Source organism: Oratosquilla oratoria, chromosome 6 (assembly GCF_046742065.1).
Source record: "Oratosquilla oratoria isolate Oo_2021 chromosome 6, ASM4674206v1, whole genome shotgun sequence".
Taxonomy (NCBI): Eukaryota; Metazoa; Arthropoda; class Malacostraca; order Stomatopoda; family Squillidae; genus Oratosquilla; species Oratosquilla oratoria.
In genome coordinates, this window is record NC_134782.1 from 82130940 (window position 1) to 82150031 (window position 19092).

General features: G+C 35.0%; 1 protein-coding gene across 12 annotated transcripts in view; it reads left to right on the plus strand.

The window, feature by feature from the left end:
• The window catches only part of LOC143026663 (N6-Methyl-AMP deaminase-like), a 135689-nt gene that overhangs the window by 30388 nt on the left and 86209 nt on the right, over nucleotides 1-19092 (plus strand). The window lies entirely within an intron of this gene.

Here is a 19092-nt window from a genome sequence, read left to right on the forward strand (position 1 = left end):
GGTCGTTAAACGAGGAGTACCTGTAGTAAATTTGAGTCCTAGCAGTGGAGTTTGTTAATCCATTTGTCATAATGATACAAATTTTATCGACTGGCTTGTCTGAATAAAGACTCAATTAAATAAGAACACATACTGCAAAAAATGCCATTGGAGGAATGACCAGATTGTGTTCTAGGTAATTTCTTTTTGTATAGTCAAATGTGGTGCAAAGGTATCATCCTTGCTTTGTCGTAAGCAGTTGCTCATGCAAGGGCTTGAGTCCCAGCAATAGTTTCTTAATCCATTTGTCATAATGGCACACATATATCAGTGTATTTACCTAGTTGTATTTTACGGGAAGGGGAATTATGCTCGTGGTGTCCCGTCTTCATATCTCATTTTATCTAGACTTTTTAAATTTGTTTATTGTTTTTGCACACACCACTTTCTCATCTAACTTGTTCCAAATGTCTGTTACTCTGTGGGGAAAACTGTTCTTTTTCAGATCTCTTCTATAGCTGTCTTTCTTGATTTTCTTTCTGTGTCCTCTTGTATTTCTACTATCCCATTTTATTAGATCCTCTCTATCAATAGTTTCTATGCCTTTCATGATTCTATAAATAGTTATCAAGTATTGTATTCAAATTCTTGTTAGCATTATGTGCCTTGTAGATTCAGATAAATGCGTAGTTAGAATTCTGTATGTGTATTTACCTAGTTGTATTTTACGGGAAGGGGAGCTATGCTTGTGGTGTCCTGTCTTCATATCTCATTTTATCTAAACTATGAGGTGGATTGGACGGGGGAATGGGGGTGAGGTAGTATGTGTGAGCAAAAATTTTTGACGCAGCCCGAAGGGATTTCTCCCCGTCCTCTCCTTTATATGGGGGGACGGAGAGGGGGGGGGTCGCCGATTTAATGAAGCGGCCTTGCTGTGGATGTGCTGTGTCCTGCAACACTGCTTCTGACCCAGGGCAGTGGACAGGGTGCAGGGATGACCCGTCATCTAGGAGGTGCTAAGATGGGAGGGAGGGTGGAGGGGTGTGAAGTGTTTTCGGGGATGAAATGGGTGGGAATGTTTTTGTGCCTTGTCCTTTTTGGCTACCCCCCTGGTAAGGGGGAAAAAAGCCTTGGTATAAGTATGTATGTATGTATTTTTAAATTCATATATTATTTTTTCACACACCACTTTCTCATCTAACTTGTTCCAACTGTCTATTACTCTGTGAGGAAAGCTGTTCTTTTTCAGATCTCTTCTATAGCTGTCTTTCTTGATTTTCTTTCTGTGTCCTCTTGTATTTCTATCATCCCATTTTATTAGATCCTCTCTATCAATAATTGCTATGCCTTTCATGATTCTGTAAATAGTTATAAAATCTCTCTCTCTCTTCTTTGCTCTAGTGTCTGTAGCTCAAGTTTTGCTAGTCTCTTCTTCATATGATAGTTTTGAGAGTGTTGGTCCCAATTTTGTAATTGCTCTTTGTGATCTTTCAAGTTTTTTTATACATTTTTTTGTACTTGGTGACCACATCATTGCTGCATATTCCAATCTTGGTCTTATCAAAGTGATTAGTATTTTCTTCACCATTTCTTCATCCAGGTATGTAAATGCCACTTTGATTGTTCTTACTAAATTATAAGTTTCTCCAAAAATCTTGTTTATATGTTTCTCAGGGGACATATTATTCATAATAATGACTCGCAGGTCCTTCTCATTTTCAACTTTTTTTTATTCCTTCTTCTCCCAATTTATATGATCCTGTTATTCTTTTTTTGCTTTTTCCAAATTCCATTATACTACACTTTTTAGTATTGCACTCCATCTCCCACTTCCAGAACTGTTCTTTGTGGAACACCACTTATTACTTCATCCCAATTTGAGTGTTTGTCTCTTATCACTACTCTCATTTTTCTTTCTTGCAAAAAGTCTTCCCTCCATTTAAGCAGTTTGCCCCGTATTCCTCGTTCAGTTTCTAATTTCTTAAGCAACTTCTTATGTGGTACTTTGTCAAAAGCTTTTTTTAGGTCTAGAAATGCATCCATCTCTTTCTTGTATTATATCTATTAGCCTTGAATAGAAACATTAAATTGGTGACGCATGATCGTCCTTGTCTGAATCCAAATTGCCTTGGATTTAGCACGTTGTTTTCTTCCAAATACTTTACCCATCTACTTTTGACAATTCTTTCACACATTTTTGCTATTGTACTTGTTAGAGAGACTGGTCTATAGTTGGTAGGGTCTTCTTTATTTCCCCCTTTATATATAGGTACTATATTTGCTTTTTTCCAATTTTTTGGAACTTTTCCTTCTTTCAAGGAACTGTTTATTATTCTATGTATTTTGTCTGCCAGTTCATTCCTGCATTCTTTCAAAATCCAGTTTGCTATTTCATCTGGTCCATGCGATTTTCTGACATCAAGATTACTCAAGTGTTTCATTATTTCATTCTTTGTTACTTCTATTTCTTTCATAGGGGGGACTTTCTCTTCCCATTCGATCTCTCCAGGTTGTATATTCTCCCTTGTAAACACTGATTTAAAATGCTTGTTCATAATTTCTGCCATTTCTATTTCCTCTGTGTATTCAACTCCTTGTCTTAATTTCTCTAATTCTTGTTTGTTTTTCAGTTTATTGTTTACAAATCTGTAAAATAGTTTTGGTTGATCTTTACATTTTTCTATGACATCTTTTTCATATTTTCTCTTTTCCTCTCTGCACACTTGTACATATTCATTTCTATAACAAGTATATATTTCCATTTTTCAGGTCTTTTGTCTTCAATTTGGTCCAAGCTGTATCTCTTTTGTCTTTTAACTCCCTACAACTTTTGTTGTACCAGCACTTTACATATCCTTTTCTTGTTTTTGTCTTGGGACATACTTTTCCACTAATTTTTTATAAATTTTAGTCAAAATATTCCATTTCTCTTCCATTGTTGTTTCTTTGTATATTTCTTCCCAGTTATCTTTTTGAAAGAATTCTCTTATTTTATCAAAGTTTGTTTTTTCATACATCACTCTTCCTTTTCTATATTGTTAATTTCTTTTTATGTATTTTTCCTCAGTTCCAGTTCAATCCATATATAGTCACTTTTACTTATTGATGTCTTATATTCAATCTTTTCCACTATTTTAGGTTTAGATGTGATTATTAGGTCTAGTCTCAATGGTTCTTCTTCATTTCTATACCTAGTGTTCTCCTGTCTCCACTGTGTCATTGTATGGTCAATAATCATGTCGAGTAGAACATTTCCCCATGAGCCATCACCACCCTTTACTGTCATCTCTTCCCAGCAGACTGATTTGCAATTAAAGTCGCCCATAACTATTCTTCCTCCATCTTCCATTATCTTATTTAATGTTATCCTTGTGTCTTCTAACATACTTTTATGTTCACTCTCTTCCCACGAGGCTGTTTTTGGAAGCACATAATTTATCACAAACTTTCTACTCTTCTTATCTCTGTCTTCCACTTCGATCATAATCATCTCTACTGTATTCTTTGTGACACACCTCACATTTATATCCTTAGTCAGGAACATAAATCCACCCCCTTGTTTTGTCTCTGTTTCTAATCCAATAATTATATGCATCATGTCCTACACTGTTGGGTGGTAGTGGACCTTTTAATTTTGTCTCTACAATTCCCATTATGTCCGGTTCTTTTTCCTTCAGATAACCGTTCAGTTCATTTAATCCTGTTATTAATCCATCTATATTTGTGTAAGACACTCTATTTCCATTGTATTTTCTGTTTCCCTTTTGTTTTTCTCTGTTATGATCCATTTCCTCACTTGCATATTCACTACTCTCCAATAGAATTTCTCTTTTTCTGACTCTGTTCTATTCTCGTTTTTTCCTTAGCTTCTTGTCTTTTTATTTTCTCATCCTCTCTTTCCTTTTTATTCATTTCTCTTTTTATCCATATATTGTTCACTATCTACTAGTTTCCCTGTTTTTGCTAAGATATTCTCTGCTGTCGTTTGGACTCATTTGTGACCTGAATTTAACCTTAATTGGTCTGGTCTTATCTGTACTATATTTCCCGAGTCTAACATTTCTTCAATTTGTTTCCCTATTTCAGGTTCATCTTCCTGAACTGATTATAATATATTATTTACTTTTTCTTTTTCCTCCTTAATTCTTGTAGACCTATTTAGATTATACTTCTCTTCCATCCCTAATATAATTATACATTTCTTTTTATCTGCTAAGTCTCTTACTATATTCTCCTTCTGCCTCATCACTTTAATAACTGTGTCTTCAGTTTGATCTTTCATCTGCTGTTTTACTTTATCACTAAATGCAATTTTGTTGGTCTCTTGGATTTTTTTCCAACCCTGTGCTTCTTTTGCTATGGACTCTTTATTCTCTTTATTATTCCTCTTTAATTCCTCATTCTCATATTTTACTTCTTTTAACTGCCTTTTTAATACTTCTATTTTTTTTTTAGTTAGTTTTTGGTTCACCTTCTCTAATTCTTCCAATATTTCAACTCTCTGCGTGATCTGCGTAAGTTGACCAAACCTATCCTCCCAATGTTTGACAATTTTTTTTCAAAATTTTCTTCTAGGTTTGCTCATCAGGGGGGGGGGGGGGTTTGGCTTCCCCCCCTTCATTAAATCCATGGAGATTATTATCTTCGCCTTCAATTGTGCTACTCATACCTATATTTTTAATCTTTATATTTTTGCTAATCCCTTCTTCATCACCAAAATCCTCTGGGCCGCGTTTGTTGACATGGTGTCTGCCTGCCTGGACCAAGTCCTCCCCTTCCTCATTTCCTTCCATTTCCCCAAGTAATCCCTCCCCTTCTCCTTTTTCATCACCTTCCCACTACACTATGAGCTTCCCCTTATATATACAAAAAGGTACTTCCTTGACGTTGAGATCCACGAAAATTTCCCTTCTTTTTCAGAGGTCCAGTCTTTGCTGTGAATCCGTCTACGCGTGTGTGTGTGTATTTACCTAGTTGTATTTTATGGGAAGGGGAGCTATGCTCGTGGGGTCCCGTCTTCATATCTCATTTTATCTAAACTATTTTTAAATTCATGTATTGTTTTTGCACACACCACTTTCTCATCTAACTTGTTCCAACAGTTTATTACTCTGTGAGGAAAGCTGTTCTTTTTCAAGTCTCTTCTATAACTGTCTTTTTTTATTTTCTTTCCGTGTCCTCTTGTATTTCTGTTATCCCATTTTATCAGATTCTCTCTATCAGTAATTTCTATGCCTTTCATGATTCTGTAAATAGCTATCAAATCTCCTCTCTCTCTTCTTTGCTCTAGTGTCTGTAGTTCAAGTTTTTCTAGTCTCTCTTCATATGATAGTTTTGAGAGCGTTGGTGCCAGTTTTGTAATTGCTCTTTGTATTCTTTCAAGTTTTTTTATACATTTTTTTTTGTACTTGGTGACCATATCGTTGCTGCATATTCCAATCTTGGTCTTATCAGGGTGATTAGGATTTTCTTCACCATTTCTTCATCCAGGTATGTAAATGCAACTTTGATTGTTCTTATTAAATTATAAGTTTCTCCAAAAATCTTATTTATATGTTTCTCAGGTGACATATTATTCATAACAATGACTCCCAGGTCCTTCTCATTTTCTACTTTTTTTATTCCTTCTTCTCCCAATTTATATGCTCCTGTTATTCTGTTTTTGCTTTTTCCAAATTCCATTATACTACACTTTTTTGTATTGAACTCCATCTCCCACTTCCTACTCCATTCCTGTACTATATTTAGATCTCTCTGTAGTGATTCACAATCTTCTTCCGTGTTCACTCTTTTCAGTAGTTTTGCATCATCTGCAAAGAAGCTCGTATAGCTTTCTATTCCTTCATCCATATCATTAATATATATAGCAAACATTATTGGGGCCAGTACTGTTCCCTGCGGAACACCGCTTATTACTTCATCCCATTTTGAGTGCTGGTTTCTTATCACTACTCTCATTTTTCTTTCTTGCAAAAAGTCTTCCATCCAATTTAGTAGTTTTCCCTGTATTCCTCCTTGAGTTTCTAATTTCTTAAGCAACTTCTTATGTGGTACTTTGTCAAAAGCTTTCTTTAGGTCTAGAAATGCACAGTCCGCCCATCCATCTCTTTCTTGTATTATATCTATTAGCCTTGAATAGAAACATATTAAATTGGTTTAATATTGCCTTGGATTTAACACTTTGTTTTTTTCTAAATATTTTACCCATCTACTTTTGATAATTCTTTCACAAATTTTTGCTATTGTACTTGTTAGAGAGACTGGTCTATAGTTTGTAGGTTCTTCTTTATTTCCTCCTTTATATATAGGTACTATATTTGCTTTTTTCCAATCTTCTGGAACTTTTCCTTCTTTCAAGGAACTGTTTAGTATGCTATGTATTTTGTCTGCCAGTTCATTCCTGCATTCTTTCAGAATCCAGTTTGCTATATCATCTGGTCCATGCGATTTTCTGACATCAAGATTACTCAAGTGTGTCAATATTTCATTCTTTGTTACTTCTATTTCTTCCATAGGGGGGACTTTCTCTTTCCATTCAATCTCTTCAGGTTGTATGTTCTCCCTTGTAAACACTGATTTAAAATGTTTGTTCATAATTTCCGCCATTTCCATTTCCTCAGTGTATTCAACTCCCTCTTGTCTTAATTTCTCCAAGTCTTGTTTGTTTTTCAGTTTGTTGTTTACAAATCTGTAGAATAGTTTTGGTTGATCTTTACACTTTTCTATGACATCTTTTTCATATTTTCTCTTTTCCTCTCTGCACGTTTGTACATATTCATTTCTATAACCGGTATATATTTTCCATTTTTCAGGTCTTCTGTCTTTTTTCCATCTGGTCCAGGCTTTGTCTCTTTTGTCTTTTAGCTCCCTACAACTTTTGTTGTACCAGCATTTTACATATTCTTTTTCTTGTTTTTGTCTTGGGACATACTTTTCCTCTCCTTTTTTGTAAATTTTTGTCAAAATATTCCATTTCTCTTCCACTGTTGTTTCTTCTTTGTATATTTCTTCCCAGTTTTCTTGTTGAAAGAATTCTCTTATTTTATCAAAGTTTGTTTTTTCATACATCATTCTTCCTTTTCTATATTGCTCATTTCTTTTCCTATATTTTTCTTCATTAAGTTCCAGTTCAATCAATATGTGGTCACTTTTACTTATTGGTGTTTTATATTCAATCTTGTCCACTATTCTAGGTTCAGATGTAATTATTAAGTCTAGTCTCAATGGTTCTTCTTCATTTCTATACCTGGTGTTCTCCTGTATCCATTGTGTCATTGTATGGTCAGTAATCATCTCAAGTAGAGCGTTTCCCCATGAGCCGTCTCCACCCTTTACTGTCATTTCTTCCCAGCAGATTTCTTTGCAATTAAAGTCGCCCATTATAACTATTCTTCCTCCATCTTCCATTATTTTATTTAATGTTATCTTTGTGTCCTCTAACATACTTTTATGTTCACTCTCCTCCCATGACGCTATTTTCGGAGGCACATAATTTATTACAAATTTTCTGCTCTTCTTATCTCTGTCTTCCACTTCTATCATAATCATCTCTACTGTATTCTTTCCATATATGACACCCTTCATGTTTATATCCTTCTTAGTCAGGAACATAACTCCACCCCCTTGCTTTTTCTCTCTGTTTTTAATCCAATAATTATATGCATCATGTCCTACACTGTTGGGTGGTAGTGGGCCTTTTAATTTTGTTTCTTCAATTCCCATTATGTCCGGTTCTTTTTCTTTCAAATAATCATTCAGCTCATTCAATCCAGTTATTAATCCATCTATATTTGTGGAAGACACTCTTAGTTTTCTGTCACTTCCATTGTGTTCTCTGTTTCCTTTTTGTTTTTCTCTTGTATGTCGAACTGCCTTAGTTTCATATTCACTACTCTCCAATAGAATCTCTCTTTCTCCGACTCCGTTCTGTTCTCGTTTTTTGTCTTAGGTTCAAGTCTTTTCTGCTTTTCTTCCTCTCTTTCCTCTTTATTCATTTCCCTTTTTATCCATACCTTTTTATATTGTTCACTAGTTGCTAGTTTCCCTGTTTTGGATAAGATATTCTCTGCCGTCGTTTGTGACCTGAATTTAATCTTAATTGGTCTGGTCTTATCTTTACTATACTTTCCGAGCCTGAATTTTTCCTCAATTTCCTTCATAATTTCTGGTTCATCTTCCTGAACTAATTTTAGTAAACTGCTTACTTTTTCATTTTCCTCATTGGTTCTTGAGGTTCTATCTGGGTTATGTTTCTCTTTCATTCCTAATATAATTATACATTTCTTTTTGTCAGCTAAGTCTCTTACTATATTCTCCTTCTGTCTCATCACTTTAATAACTGAGTCTTCAGTTTGTTCTCTCATTTGCTGTTTAATTATATCAGTAAATGCAACTTTACTGTTTTCTTTTATCGACTTCCATCCCTCTCTGTTTTCTTTACTATTCCTCTTCAATTCCTCATTCTCCACCTTTACTTCTTTTAACTGTCTTTTCAGGTTTTCTATTTCATCAGTTAAGTTTTTGTTCGCCTTCTCTAGTTCTTCCAATTTTTCAACCCTTTGTAGAATATTGTTAACATGACCGAACCTACGCTCCAAGTCCTCGATCATCTTATCGACCTTCTCTTCTAGTCTTGTCAGTCGGGGGGGGTTTGTGTCCCCCCCACCCTCTTTAAATCCCTGGAAAATATTCTCATCACTTTCTACTGTATTGCTCTTATCTATACTTCTAATCTTTACATTTTTATTAGACATTTCATCGTCGTCGAAGGGCCTTTTGTTTACCTTTCGCCTGTCTGTCTGGGCCAAGTCTACTCCTTCCTCATTTCCTTCCATTTCCCTCAGTAATCCCTCCCCTTCTCCTCTTTCCCTACTTTCCTACTACCCCATGAGCAATTCCCCCCCCCCCCCTGTAAATACAATAGGCACTTCTCTTTGCGTTGGGATCCACAATACTTCAATTTTCTTCAGAACGTCTTCTAAGCCGTCCGTTCGTTGAAGTGTGTGTGTGTGTGTATTTACCTAGTTGTATTTACCTAGTTGTATTTTACGGGAAGGGGAGCTATGCTCGTGGGGTCCCGTCTTCATATCTCATTTTATCTAAACTATTTTTAAATTCATGTATTGTTTTTGCACACACCACTTTCTCATCTAACTTGTTCCAACTGTCTATTGCTCTGTGAGGAAAGCTGTTCTTTTTAAAATCTCTTCTATAGCTGTCTTTTTTTATTTTCTTTCCGTGTCCTCTTGTATTTCTGTCATCCCATTTTATCAGATTCTCTCTATCAGTAATTTCTATGCCTTTCATGATTCTGTAAATAGCTATCAAATCTCCTCTCTCTCTTCTTTGCTCTAGTGTCTGTAGTTTAAGTTTTTGTAGTCTCTCTTCATATGATAGTTTTGAGAGTGTTGGTGCCAGTTTTGTAATTGCTCTTTGTATCCTTTCAAGTTTTTTTATACATTTTTTTGTACTTGGTGACCATATCGTTGCTGCATATTCCAATCTTGGTCTTATCAGGGTGATTAGGATTTTCCTCACCATTTCTTCATCCAGGTATGTAAATGCCACTTTGATTGTTCTTATTAAATTATAAGTTTCTCCAAAAATCTTATTTATATGTTTCTCAGGTGACATATTATTCATAACAATGACTCCCAGGTCCTTCTCATTTTCTACTTTTTTTATTCCTTCTTCTCCCAAATTATATGATCCTGCTATTCTGTTTTTGCTTTTTCCAAATTCCATTATACTACACTTTTTTGTATTGAACTCCATCTCCCACTTCCTACTCCATTCTTGTACTTTATTTAGATCCCTCTGTAGTGATTCACAATCTTCTTCAGTTTTCACTCTTTTCAGTAGTTTTGCATCATCTGCAAAGAAGCTCATATAGCTTTCAATTCCTTCATCCATATCATTAATATATATAGCAAACATTATTGGGGCCAGAACTGTTCCCTGCGGGACACCGCTTATTACTTCATTCCATTTTGAGTGCTGATCTCTTATCACTACTCTCATTTTTCTTTCTTGCAAAAAGTCTTCCATCCAATTTAGCAATTTACCTTGTATTCCTCCTTCATATTCTAATTTCTTAAGCAACTTCTTATGTGGTACTTTGTCAAAAGCTTTTTTTAGGTCCAGAAATGCACAATCAGCCCATCCATCTCTTTCTTGTATTATATCTATTAGCCTTGAATAGAAACATATTAAATTGGTGACGCATGACCGACCTTGTCTGAATCCAAATTGCCTTGGATTTAGTACGTTGTTTTTTTCCAAGTATTTTACCCATCTACTTTTGATAATTCTTTCACAAATTTTTGCTATTGTACTTGTTAGAGAGACTGGTCTATAATTGGTAGGTTCTTCATTATTTCCTCCTTTATATATAGGTACTATATTTGCTTTTTTCCAATCTTCTGGAACTTTTCCTTCTTTTAAGGAACTGCTTATTATGCTATGTATTTTGTCTGCCAGTTCATTCCTGCATTCTTTCAGAATCCAGTTTGCTATTTCATCTGGCCCATGCGATTTTCTGACATCAAAATTACCCAAGTGTGTCAATATTTCATTCTTTGTTACTTCTATTTCTTCCATAGGGGGGACTTTTTCTTTCCACTCAATCTCTTCAGGTTGTATATTTTCCCTTGTAAACACTGATTTAAAATGTTTGTTCATAATTTCTGCCATTTCCATTTCCTCAGTGTATTCAACTCCTCCTTGTCTCAATTTCTCCAAGTCTTGTTTGTTTTTCAGTTTATTGTTTACAAATCTGTAGAATAGTTTTGGTTGATCTTTACACTTTTCTATAACATCTTTTTCATATTTTCTTTTTTTCTCTCTGCACTTTTGTACATATTCATTTCTATAACCAGTATATATTTTCCATTTTTCAGGTCTTCTGTCTTTTTTCCATCTGGTCCAGGCTTTGTCTCTTTTGTCTTTTAACTCCCTACAACTTTTGTTGTACCAGCATTTTACATATTCTTTTTCTTGTTTTTGTCTTGGGACATACTTTTCCACTCCTTTTTTGTAAATTTTTGTCAAAATATTCCATTTCTCTTCCACTGATGTTTCTTCTTTGTATATTTCTTCCCAGTTTTCTTGTTGGAAGAATTCTCTTATTTTATCAAAGTTTGTTTTTTCATACATCATTCTTCCTTTTCTATATTGTTCATTTCTTTTCATATATTTTTCTTCATTAAGTTCCAGTTCAATCAATATGTGGTCACTTTTACCTATTGGTGTTTTATATTCAATCTTGTCCACTATTCTAGGTTCAGATGTAATTATTAAGTCTAGCCTCGATGGTTCTTCTTCATTTCTATACCTAGTGTTCTCTTGTATCCATTGTGTCATTGAATGGTCAGTAATCATCTCAAGTAGAGCATTTCCCCATGAGTCATCACCACTCTTTGCTGTCATTTCTTCCCAGCAGATTTCTTTGCAATTAAAGTCGCCCATCATAACTATTCTTCCTCCGTCTTCCATTATTTTAGTTAATGCTATCTTTGTGTCCTCTAACATACTTTTATATTCACTCTCCTCCCATGAGGCTGTTTTCGGAGGCACATAATTGATCACAAATTTTCTGCTCTTCTTATCTCTGTCTTCCACTTCTATCATAATCATCTCTACTGTATTCTTTCCATATATGACACCTTTCACGTTTATATCCTTCTTAGTCAGGAACATAACTCCACCCCCTTGCTTTTTCTCTCTGTTTCTAATCCAATAATTGTATACATCATGTCCTACACTGTTGGGTGGTAGTGGGCCTTTTAATTTTGTTTCTACAATTCCCATTATGTCCGGTTCTTTTTCTTTCAAATAATCATTCAGCTCATTCAATCCTGTTATTAATCCATCTATATTTGTGTAAGACACTCTTAGTTTTCTGTCACTTCCATTGTGTTCTCTGTTTCCCTTATGTTTTTCTTTTGTATGTCGAACTTCCTTAGTTTCATGTTCACTACTCTCCAATAGAATCTCTCTTTCTCTGACTCCGTTCTGTTCTCGTTTTTTGTCTTAGCTTCCAGTCTTTTCTGCTTTTCTTCCTCTCTTTCCTCTTTATTCATTTCTCTTTTTATCCATATCTTTTTGTGTTGTTCACTTGTTGCTAGTTTCCCTGTTTTGGATAAGATATTCTCTGCCGTTGTTTGTGACTTGAATTTAATCTTAATTGGTCTGGTCTTGTCTGTGCTATACTTTCCGAGTCTAAATTTCTCTTCGATTTGTTTCATAATTCCTGGTTCATCTTCCTGAACTGATTCTAGTAATTGGCTTACTTTTTCATTTTCCTCTTTGATTCTTGTGGTTCTATCTGTGTTGTGTTTCTCTTCCATTCCTAATATAATTATACATTTCTTCTTGTCTGCTAAATCCCTTACTATATTCTCCTTTTGTCTCATCACTTTAATAACTGAGTCTTCAGTATGTTCTTTCAATTGCTGTTTGACTATGTCAGTGAATGAAATCTTATTTCCTTCTTGGGTTTGCTTCCAATTTTTACTTTCTTTAGCTATTGTTTCTCTGTTTTCTTTACTATTCTTCTTCAATTCCTCATTCTCCCCCTTTACCTCTCTTAACTGTCTTTTTAGTTCTTCTATTTCATCAGTTAAGTTTTTATTCGCCTTTTCCAGTTCTTCCAATCTTTCAACCCTTTTTAAAATGGTGTTCATATGACCTAACCTACTCTCCAAGTCTTCGATCACCTTATCAACCTTCATCTCTAGTCTTGTCAGTCGGGGGGGGTTTGAGTCCCCCCCACTCTCTTTAAATCCCTTGAAAATATTCTCATCACTTTCTGCTATATTGCTCCTATCTATACCTCTAATCTTCACATTCCTATTAGACATGTCATCATCCAACTCGTCTTGGGGTCTTTTGTCTACCCGGCGGCCCGTCAGGGCCATTTCCTCCACCTCCTCATTACCTTCCATTTCCCCAGTAATCCCTCCCCCTCTCCTCTTTCCTTACTTTCCCTCTACCTCACGAGCAATTCCCCCCCCCCTGCAAATACAAAAAGGCACTTCTCTTTGCGTTGGTATCCACAATCTTCACTTTTCTTCAGAGCGTTCGTCAAGCCGTCCGTTCGTTGAAAGTGTGTGTGTGTGTGTGTGTATATGTGTGTATATATATATGTGTATATATATATATATATATATATATGTATATATATATATATATATATATACAGTATATGTATATATAGTATATGTATATATATATGGAGATATATGTATATATATATATATATACAGTATATGTATATATAGTATATGTATATATATATGTATATATATATATATATATATGCGTAAGTAACCACTAGGAAAAGTAAACTAATGAAGCTGACCGCTTTCGTATAATTACATCTACAGTGCAGATACAAAGAAGGAATTATAAAATGAAGAAACAAGGTACAGAATATATGACATAGTGAAGAGGGCATTCGGAGAGGTAGTGGAAGAAGTACACGTGATGGACGTTTGAACCGTCCTGGTAACCAACAAGTATGGGACAACTGCTCATAATTTATATTATACTTCAAATAATTTTGAAATTTCATGAGAAATGTAACTATCTAATTTGTACAAACCTTGATGGAGATTAACATTTATTCCCTTATTAGATTTGATCAAACTGCATTCAGTTAAATTTCTGTTATGTTGTTGTTGTATGTGATTTTAGCATTATCCCAGTCAACTGGGTGGTTAAAATGGTTCATGTGGTTGAATATACTGCTAGATTGGTTTCCCTCTCTAATGTATTTCTTTTGTTGATTGATTCGTGTTTTGAGTGTTTTAGCAGTCTGACCAACATAAAACTGATTACATGATTTACAAAGTATTTTGTACACACACCCTTTATCACTATTGACAGAATTATTTATGAGCAATTGTCTTACAGTGTTCTTAATGTTAAAAACTACATTAATGTTAATTTACGTAATATATTTGGAATGTTTTGCAGGTTCTCTTGGTACGGTACAATTAGCAAGTTATTCATATTGAAAGTTTGAGTTGACCTAAGGTTATAAAATGTCCTTTTAGCATGATTGTAAGCTGTGTCAAGAACATGTGTGGTATTGTAGCTTAGTACCAATGTCGTAAATACATCTTATTTCATCATCGATGTACTCTGGGCTGCAAATGCGTAGGGCCCTGAGGAACATTGAAGAAAAAACAGATCGCCTTCCCCATCAGGGTGTGAGGAATAATAGTGTATATATGAACAAACATTGGATGGTTTGTGATATACACTAAACTTCAACTCACTTTCACGGCGGTAGATATTACAATCAAGGAAAGGCAAAATACCTTCACTCTCTATCTCCACCGTGAACTTAATGGAACTGACCAAATTATTAAGTTTACATAAAAAATCATTTACATTATCTTGAATGGCCCACAGACATAGGATGTCATCAATGTACCACATCCATGTTATGTTGGGGGGAAATCTTACTTAAAATTTTAGTTTAACCCCTTCCCCAACCATTTTTTAGTTAAAAACTTTTCATTTTCAGACAATTTTATTTTATTTTGGTTTTATACAGTATTTTTCATGCTGACTATGAAAAACAATTTGTAATTAATTTTTTCCCATTTTTGTGGCCGACTTTTTACTTTGAAAATACCTTTGTAGGCAAAAAACGAGTTAACTCGTCTTCCTATAAAACATATATTTTCACCATATTTTATTAATTTTTCTCGTATAAGTTTACCAAAGTAAAGGGGCATGAAAAACATATTTTGTTTTTAGTTTTTATTACATTTGCTACCAAAAACAGCATATTATAATAATATGCAAATATGAATAAATGAAATTACTTTTTCTGGCATTTGATTATGAATGAAATCATTTGAAATACTGTAAGTTGTTAGCAAAAAATAAAACACATGGCCTTTTGCACATATAAAAGAATAGTATTCCTTCAGCAAATTTATAAATGAAATTATTTTGAATGGTACTTTTCAAAACATGGCACAACACATAGAGCTACTTTGCATACTGTACACATATATCGTGACTCTTTCCTGACTGGTTTCCCTCTATGGTCACGCTTCAGACTGCATGCAACGCAGTTTCTTGTTGGATTGGTCTTTTTTTCTGTTGGTGGAATTTCCATTGGAAAATGTCCTCCTAGTGTATACCGCAAACTTCCTGGTGATGTCGAGGGTCTACCTGGTGATCTTTTTGGTGGTAAAGCTGGCCCATACTTGTCAAATATATCTCGTATAATTTGCATACGAAATTTCAGGTGTGTCAGGGGTTTTTGTCCTTGCATACTGAATGCTTCTTGATGCAGGATGAAAGCATTCCATACTGCAATATCCATCAAATGGAAGAAGACTGTCTTGTAATATTTCTTACCCTGTTTCCTTGTAATGGGATAATCTACAAGTTGCTGGTCCACCTTGTCAACTCCTCCCATTGTATAATTGTATTCATATACAACTTTGGGTTTCTTCACAGGCCCTTGTCTTGTCTCAATGTCATGCATAGCTGGGTTGTGAATGATTGACAGCATTGCAACGTCCTTTTTGTCTTTCCAACGAAGAGTCATTACCTTGCCTCTCTGAAATGCTACAACTTCTCCTTTCTTCAGTTTTTTGCTTTTCAGCTGTTCTGGCACTTCTTTTCGATTCAAACGTAGAGTTCCATAAGTATCAATCTGGTTCCTAACTAGAGCATCAGCTAATTGCGGGCTAGTGTAATAGTTATCCACAGTAACACAATAACCTTTCCCAAATAAGGGCTTCATCAAAGATAAAACAACACGTGAACTCACAGGATACTCATCATACTCTGGATCAAACTGTGTTCCTTTCCCAACATAAATGGTAATTTTGTACACATATCCAGTCTTTGACTCACACAACAAAAAATATTTCACTCCAAACCTCCTCCTTTTCAGTGGAATATACTGTACCCATCCTAGCCTTCCCTTGAACAACATAAGGCTTTCATCTATACATACATCTTGCCTAGGAGTGTAACACTTCGCAAAGTTCTCACACAATCTGATAAATACATCATAAATCTTATACAATTTTGGGTTGGGGTGGGTTTGTGCATCATGAGTTTCATTATTTACAAAATGAAGATACTGTTTTATCTTACTGTACCGTTTCAGTCATTAGCTTCAGAAAAATTGGTCTTTCAAGCAGTTCATCTTGTGACCAGTTCATTTCTTCTTCTGGCATTTTCACAATACCCTGTAGCATTTTCATGGCAAAAAATACAAAAATTTCTGCCTCTGTTACAGGGCGCCACAAAGAATCGCATTGTACAGTTTGTTCAGCAAAACGATTAGTCTCTACCAGTACACAGTCAATAATCCTGTTATCGATAAAAAGACTGAAGGATTCAAAAGGACTCATTTTTGTTAGGTCTTCATCAGTCGTAATTCCAGGATTTCCTGTGAATGGGAAACGTTCTGGTGCTGCATGCATGCTGTCCTCTGACAACTCTAGGCTTCTCCAAGCTCTTGCATCACCCTCCTCCTCTGCTCCATCATCACTTGTGGAGAAATAGTCATTGTCTGATGAACTGGCACTGTCATCAGAAGTATTCAAGCTCCTGAGGGAAGGTTCATATTCACTATCTTCCTCAAAATTAGACATTTGGGGTGTAATTTATTTGAAAAAGCCACAAAAAACGAGTGGTAATGTGGATGAAGACTGCACCTGCCCACAGTGGCTGCCATAGCAAGTCTAACTAGAATGGCCTTGAACTGCCTGTGGTACCCTATCGCCTCTGCCAAACGTACAATATGACGAGACTACTCGTTTCACAAGTAGAATGGCTTAGAAAGGCTCAGAATCAACGAGTAAATACGTATGTAGCTGGTTTTTGAAGATTAGTTTTAGACGAGTACTCTCATCGACGACTAAAAAAAGAACATTAGGTGAAAACGAGTCTACTCGTTTCTGCCGGGGAAGGGGTTAAAAAACTCCATATATAAATTACTCGATACAGGGGAGAGAGTCCACTAGATGGAACTATTTCCACTTCACATGTTAAGAACAGTTTAGACCTCATTAACAAACTAAGTGAGGTAAAACCAGATTATGAATTTAAATTGGTAAGTTATGATATTGTTAGTTTATTTACGAAAGTTCCTTTGGATGACCTTTTAATCTATCTAAAAGAAGAGTTAGATAAGCACAATTTACCATTACCTTCAAGCACCTTAATTGAACTGATCAAATTGTGTGTTAAAGATTGCAAATTCCAATTTAATGATAAATTTTATTCTCAGAAATTTGGCATGAGCATGGGTAATCCTCTCTCCCCTGTATTGAGTAATTTATATATGGAGTTTTTTTAAACTAAAATTTTAAGTAAGATCATTCCCCCCAACATAACATGGATGTGGTACATTGATGACATCCTATGTCTGTGGCCCATTCAAGATAATGTAAATGTTTTTTTATGTAAACTTAAAAATTTGGTCAGTTCCATTAAGTTCACAGTGGAGATAGAGTGTGAAGGTATTTTGCCTTTCCTTGATTGTAATATCTACTGCCGTGAAAGTGAGTTGAAGTTTAGTGTATATCGCAAACCAACCAATGTTTGTTCATATATACAGACGCTCCTCAACTTACGTTTTAGTTACGTTCCGAACGGCTGAATGTAACATGAAAATTAACGTAAGTTGTTACTGTATGTTCCAGTAATGTATGACCGTTCATACTGTACTATACATCCATAAATTCTATTACCATATCTTATAAAACACCCCTAAATCATTAATTATAAACATAACATTGTAAAATAATAACATTAATTTCAAATAAATTAAATTTAAGCAACATAAAGTGAGATGGTGGAGGAGGAGGCAAGGCACGTTCAGTCTGTCGTTTGTGCCATGTAAACAATGGACGCATCATCATGCGTAAGTATAGTTTGAACGTCTTGTACTACGGAGAGCACGCTAAACTAATTTCAGTCAGTTCAAACGTAAAACGAATGAACGTAAGTAGAGGAGCGTCTGTACACTATTATTCCTCTCACCCTGATGGTGTAAAGCAATCTGTTTTTTCTTCGATGTTCCTCAGGGCCCTACGCATTTGCGGCCCAGAGTACAATACCACAGAGTACAATACCACACATGTTCTTGACACAGCTTACAATCATGCTAAAAGGACATTTTATAACCTTAGGTCAACTCAAACTTTCAATATGAATAACTTGCTAATTGTACCGTACCAAGAGAACCTGCAAAACATTCCAAATATATTACGTAAATTAACATTAATGTAGTTTTTAACAATAAGAACACTGTAAAACAATTGCTCATAAATAATTCTGTCAATAGTGATAAAGGGTGTGTGTACAAAATACCTTGTAAATCATGTAATCAGTTTTATGTTGGTCAGACTGCTAAAACACTCAAAACACGAATCAATCAACACAAGAAATACGTTAGAGAGGGAAACCAATCTAGCAGTATATTCAACCACATGAACCTTTTTAACCACCCAGTTGACTGGGATAACGCTAAAGTCATCACATGCAGCAACAACATAACAGAAAGAAATTTAATTGAATGCAGTTTGATCAAATCTAGTATGGGAATAAATGTTAATCTCCATCAAGGTTTGTACAAATTAGATAGTTACATTTCTCATGAAATTTCAAAATTATTTGAATTATAATATAAATTATGAGCAGTTGTGCCATACTTGTTGGTTACCAGGATGGTTCAAACGTCCATCACGTGTACTTCTTCCACTACCTCTCCGAATGCCCTCTTCACTATGTCATATATTCTGTACCTTGTTTCTTCATTTTATAATTCCTTCTTTGTATCTGCACTGAAGATGTAATTATATGAAAGCGGTCAGCTTCATTAGGTTACTTTTCCTAATGGTTACTTACGCATTTGTAAACACACGCTCCTAGTGTTTTTATTGTATATATACATATATATATATATATATATATACATATATATATATATATATATATACACACACACTCCACCGAACGGATGGCGTAGAAGACGCTCTGAAGAAAAAGTGAAATTTTCGTTGATCCCAAAGCAAAGGAAGTACCTATTGTATTTACAGGGTGGGGGGGAAATTGCTCGTGGTGTAG